Raw genomic sequence first — 6,422 nt, 5'->3', positions numbered from 1 at the left:
CTCACAGCTGGTGAGTGCAGGGGCAGTGGCAGGAGCCTCTCCTGTCTTTGCAGCAGTGCTAAGGATGTCCAACTGATGGCTTGGCCCACTCCTTGTGGGCTCCCGGACTGTGAGAGGGCACAGGTGGGCTGAGGGATCCCCTTGAGTGCACAAATTTTGTGCACCAGGCCTCTAGTGTCTCTTCACCACCCCTCCCCCCCAAAATGTGGCTGATATCAAGCTAAGAGCTATTTGTTTGCTACCCCTGGCATAGTGGTTGAATTATTCTGATCTAAACTTCCTAAAATAAATCACTTAAGCTATCTCAAGCCTCCGTTTCTGCATGTACAATAATAACAGTATTTAATCTAATTTATTTAAATTATAGAATTTTGGCAAGAAGCAAATGAGGGAATAATTGTACAGCTGTAACCTCTTTAAAACGCTGCTTTGTTATAAAGTTGTCTTTGATATAATTTTATTAAGCTATGCTGCATATACATAGAAATGATTGCAGCACATTGCATAGAATGAATCATTATAACACACTCTGTACTCACGTGCGTGTTCTCCACCAGTGGAAGCTCCAGAACCAGCTGTGTGGAAGAGATGCACCAAGGTATGTAGTTTTCCCTGCTGTTAGTTTCCATTCTGCCATTTATGTTGCATTCTGGAAACCAGTGCTGACCCGCAATAGCTGGTCAAGATTGGGCAGGTGACAGTGCTGGATCTCCCTAAGGGTGACAAAGGAAAGATGTCTATCTACAGGCTGAAATGCAAGTGCTCCAGGAGGCTTCCAGGAAGTGGCTACAGCCCAGAGAATGTAGATAAAGCAGGGTGCTGACCTGGGGAAGTACGAAGGACAGCCCAGCAGCCCAAGAGCACCAACCAGAAATTGAATTAAGGGAAATTGTAATTAAAGACATATGATGGTCTCAGGCAATTTGATAAGAATGGAACAGCCAAAGCCAATGAGCAATGTATGCAAGCATATCTAAGGAGTATGCCTCACAGACCTTAATTTACCCAGCAATCCCATTTCCAAAAATTCCCACTTTGAGCTAAATAGAGTTAATGCTAAGAGTTTCTGTATAGATGCTGGCCCCAAAATATCAGCTTTTATTATTATTTGCTTGATATAGTTAGATTATAAGATACATATTTGAAAGTGATCAAATGTGAGGCTGAAAACGTGGATGACCAGAGGCCAGATCACAAAAGGTTATAGAGGTTATTCAGGGAGTTGAGAATTTATCCAGAGTTGGGGATGCACAGAGGCTATCACTGTGGCTGCTCTAAGACAGCATCAGTGGAAGATAAGGACACAGAGACCTCCTCGGAAGGATGCCACCTCCACGCACTTGAACTACAACCTAGTTCATAGATGCCAGAAGGGACTCAAAGGGTGTATTCGTTCTGCTTCCTGCCCTCGAAAAACAACAGTTGATGGAGGCAAGGCAGGGTGGGTGGTGGGAGAGAAGGAAGCTGCATTTTGCTGATGGAGATAGCTTCCAGAGAAGGTAAAACCCACAAATACGAAATGGTTAGTCCCCAAAAAGATGATTTGTAATCCTTGCCATGATAAAGGTCTCAGCATTCTTGCCTCCGTTCCTCCCATTATCTCTGGATATAGTACAAAAATGAGTTGAGAATAAATGCCTTTGCGAGCTGTTCTTCCTGGCAATTTCTAAATGTCCTCACCCCAGAACCACAAAGGGCACAGGAAGAAATTCACATTGCCTGAGCTCCTGCTATCAGCTGGGTGTTTTCCTTACCTTGAACTTGGAGATTGTCCAGTCTCTTCCCTACCCTGCCCCCTCTCCACAACCATATGTCATGATCTCTCTAAAGCAGATCGTTAACGATTATAGCTTGTCTCATTTTTTATTCTTAGAAGTATATTTCCAGTAGGACATGATCTCACTCATCTGGGGAAAATGGTGAACAACATAGACTGATGAACAAGAACAGACCCAGAGGTAAGGAGCCATGGATCAAAGGAGAGATCAACCAAAGGACTTATGTGCACACATATGAGCCTAACCAGTGGTCAAAGACAACAGGGGGGTGGGGGCATGAGTGGGGGGTGATTAGAATGGGGGGTTGAGGACAAATATATGATACCTTAATCAATAAAGAAATTAATAATAAAAAATAAATAAAAATAAAGCAGAAAGATGTTGAAGATAGCCAATGGCCAGATTGCTGCACAATGAGAAACTTTTGTTTTTATTGTTGTTGCCCCAAGTCTAGAATCCCGTAAGTGACCTCCTGCATCCCCTGTTGGGGTGCATTCCAACTGATATCTAACAAATTAAGCAACCCACTTGAAAAAACGCACTGCTGAGTCCACCGGAGAGAACATAGGTCCAACCGGGAGAGCAAGAGACTGGACAGGGCTCCTGCACAGAGAGCACCAGGACAGCGTGTTCTGTCCCTTTCACCCCAGACAAGTTGCAGGTGAGCCTCCTGGAAGGCAGCTGGGACGTGAGCACAATGTTCAACTGATTAAAATGGTTGAGAAGGCTCTTCCCTCTGCATCCATTGTACATGGGTCATTGCTGGGTACCAGGTGGCAAATAACGATTCTCTAATAGTCTTCCACATAAAATAGTCTCCATGTTCTCATAAGTCACGGAGGACCTCAGAGGCTATGACCGTTGGAGGGGTTTGTTTTGACCCAACCTGACACATAATAGAACTATTTGGGAGGGTGATTAGTTAAGACATATTGCTAGGGATGCTGTATGCTAGAAGCTAATACTGCCTATTTTTTATCCATCATTACTTCTTCCTTAATTAATAAACCTGGTCCTGTGAGAGGCATCAATGTGCCCTGTGGCCAAATGACTTTTCCAAGCCTCCGCTGGAGATAGGGGTAAGGTAACTAAGTTCTGGATAAGGCCTTCCACAGGGGTGCTCATTTAGTTAGGAGGTCTTTTGCTTTTTTCTCCCCTCTTTCCTCTTTCTTCCTGCCTGGAATATAAACTTGATATATGGAGCCACCATGGCCATGTTGCACCTTGAAGATGGAAGTCGCATGCCAATGATGACAGAACAAAGGGATGGCAGAGGCCTGGGACATGGGTTGTAACATAGGAGCCCTGTAACAACTAAAGAAAGTCAGCTCCCCCCGCTGCCTGCAATTGAGAAAAAAATAAATCTCCATCTTGTTAAATCATATTATTGCAGATTTCTGTTATTAGCACCCAACATTCAGCTCCTCACATCTTCTATCTATGTGGTAAAATAAGAAAAGCAGGGCCAAAAAATTTCAATCAAGATGTGAAAAAAAATTCAAAAGAATATAGCATTTAACTTCTATTGTTTTCAGGGCACATTGAATTATCTGTGGGGAGGAACTTCCTCGGAAAGATGTCCCAAGTGGCTCGTGGAGAGGAATTTCTTGTAAGAGAAAGCCGTAAGAATCCAGCGGGCTTTACTAGTGCCTGTGGCTTGCAAAACACCTTGCCCTTTGTGGAGATCACAAACCTGCATTATTTACCACCATTGACTTTGCCTACCATATAGGAGAATCGACCGACCCTTGGAAAGCATTTCTCTTGTGGGACCTGGGAGACTTCTGAATCCATTTCATGAAAAATGAAAGGAGACAGCGTAACAAGTTCAAGTTCATTTAAGTCAACATCAATGCCAGCGTCTCCAGAAGAGGCAGGAAAAAGACCAGCAGAGAGGAAGGGAATAATAAAAAGCTCTTGGCTCTGCTTTCCTAATTACCCCTAATCCAATAAAGAGCTGGACCTCTTACAAATGCTAATTAAGTGAGCCACCTACCAGTCCAGTGATAAATCCAGGAAGAGACCTCCCTGGTAAGAGTGTAGACAGTGACAGAGCAGCAGGCTGGAAATAGACATCTGAGTACCCAGTCAGCGTTTGAAGTCCTGGAGGGTCGGCAGGCAGGGAAAAGCATGCTGAGGCCTGTAAAAACACGGAGAACACAGTATGGAGTTGGGAAACTAGAAATCGGCGTGTTTGAAACCAGGGCCAGTCTCCTCACACTAACCCCCATCCAGTTTTCAGCATCTACCCCAGAGTGGAATAAGCATATTACACCCTAATGTCAGAATTCTTGACCTCCTGGGGCTCTTCCAAATTCCACCTGTGTCCTTTTTCAACCACCAGGAGCACATCCACTTGCCAGAAATCCTCCCCTCTGGGTGCTGTCCTGTTTTCATGCTTCCCACCTCATGTTCTGCTGAATCAGCCGTGATGCTTTGGGTTGCGAATAACAGAAAATCCAACTCAAAGTCGCTTTAGGGCTCTGGTTCCATTTCTCTTTAGTTTTCTTGGTGTCATTATTATACGTTTGTTTTTTCCCTCTGACTGATTTCTATCATGCAGTCACCAAATGCTACATCAGTTCCTGGTGACACCACCATATATCACAGCATCCAAAGCAAGAGAGGGCCTCTTCTCCCAGATGTGTCAAAAATGCCCGAGCTTTACCTGTAACAGAGGAAACGAGGTAAGGCACACACTCTGGCAAAATGTTCACTCACACCCAAGAAATGGTGTGTGAATCAGCCTAGGCCAAGCTGTGCTGTGGTGACAAATGACCCTAAAAACCCCAGTTTTATTTTTCATTCAACTTGCACATAGGCTGTTACAAAACAAGTGAGACTTTGTCCGTGTCCTCTTCATTCTGGGGGTAAGACAAAAGGAGCACACGTTTCTAGGACGTATTAATGTGGCCAGAGTAAAGAATGATTGCAGAACCACATGCTGGCTCTTAATTTCCACTTGGAAGTGGCACATGTAATTTCCACCCACATTTTGTAGGGCAAAGAAAGCCATTGCCGAAGCCTGTTGTCAGCAGGATGGGAAGTAAAATCCTTCCGTAGGAGAGAGTCCAGATGGAATGAACTTGATATGTTTTGAATATAATCTAATACTGCAATGCTATATGATGATGGATTTGAACTGGGATGCTCATCTCTGACCCATTTATTAGGCAAGGCAATTGATAGGATTGACCTTTTGGGTTTACATCAATCAAATCTGACTCATTGGAGTCGGGGTAGCCATGGCAGCTCATGTCCTTTCCACCTGTGTCCACTGTCTACCTGCGGCCTTGGTGTAGCTGCCCCAGCTTCCCACACTGGCTGCAACCCGACCACTCAGCACCACACTGCGCCCCACGGGAACCCAGTGAGGCCCAGGGCTCCCAGCTCCGTGCTGGAGCAGGAACCGGGCAGAAGTACATGCCAGTAGAGTGATGCTAGAGGGGATCAAGGACTGTGTTCTTTATGTCTTGAAACTCTATGACAAGATCGGCCCAGAGAAGCCTTCAGTAAATTCCCATTTTATGGAAGATCTGGGCTGAGACAGTTGGATCAAGTGGAGATTATCATGGCTTTGGAGAACAAATTTGGCTTTGAAACTCCTGATATAGATGCAGATAAATTGATTGTCCAGAAGTAATTGTAGGTTACATTGCAGATGAGAAGGATATGTATGAATAAAGGATGAGACTCTTTTCTTCACCGAGAAGAAATGCGAAGATACAGGCTAGTATTGGCCGCCAGAACGTGTTTTGGTCTCATTGCTGACATCTACAGAGCAATTCTGTTTAAACTTGCATCTAAATTGTCTAAGTGTTTGTGCCTTTTGAAAATAAATCGATAAAACCAAAAGAAAAATAAACACCTACTCCTCTAAGTGGAAATGGAATCAACCACATTTAGACCACGGGGTCCACTTCACCAACCAGTTAACAGGACAGAGTGGGTCTTAATTGTACAGATGAGAAAACTGAAGCTTAAAAGGATAACCTCTTTCAGATCATAGAGTCAGAATTCAAAGCCATGTCTTCTAAACTGATATTCCATGCTGTCCTTTGTATTAAAGACTTTGAATTCGGTACTGCTCTATCCAAAAACAATCTCATTCATTTGACTAACAAACTTAGCTACTAACATGGGCAGAAGTCATGTTGGAAATTCACTATTTTTATAAAATAATTCATAGGTGTCAAATCTGAAAAGTCTTATAATTTGGAGACAAAGTCATAAAAGGGCCCATTTCATCTAGGAAACATGCATCCTTGGAATTGCATTCAGAAATACAATGCACAACCTTCCAAGAGATCAGTTTGACAATATCTAGCAAAAGCCTTAAAATATGCACATTGATTGACCCAGCAATTCCACACGTAGAAAATTTACCTTCTGAAAATAACCATGGGTGAGTGGAAAAGTCAATAAAAATAAACAAGAACCTTCACTGCTGCAAAATTTCTGACCTAAAAATTCTAAATATTCAACAAATGGGATTCATTGTGAAACCAGGGATGATGCAGTGAACATACTATACAGCTATTTGAAAAGTCTTATGCCTAAATATTTAATTACACAGGTTTTAAGTTGTTTATCAAAAGTAAATTGTCATATGCTATGCACAATGTTTTATTTATATATATGGAA

At 43.1% G+C, this 6,422-nt stretch overlaps 1 long non-coding RNA gene across 1 annotated transcript; it reads right to left on the bottom strand.

Annotated features, from left to right (window-relative positions):
* Positions 1-270: 270 nt before the first annotated feature.
* LOC123651764 lies at positions 271-4,248 on the bottom strand. The gene is made up of 3 exons (XR_006740672.1): positions 3,775-4,248; positions 2,307-2,459; positions 271-713 (listed from the first exon to the last, which is right to left on the bottom strand). It is a non-coding gene; the product is annotated as an uncharacterized LOC123651764 (long non-coding RNA).
* Between the last annotated feature and the right edge of the window lie 2,174 nt (positions 4,249-6,422).

Source organism: Pipistrellus kuhlii, unplaced genomic scaffold (genome assembly GCF_014108245.1).
Source record: "Pipistrellus kuhlii isolate mPipKuh1 unplaced genomic scaffold, mPipKuh1.p scaffold_m20_p_8, whole genome shotgun sequence".
NCBI classification, from domain to species: domain Eukaryota; kingdom Metazoa; phylum Chordata; class Mammalia; order Chiroptera; family Vespertilionidae; genus Pipistrellus; species Pipistrellus kuhlii.
This window is presented reverse-complemented; position numbering and strand designations above follow the sequence as displayed.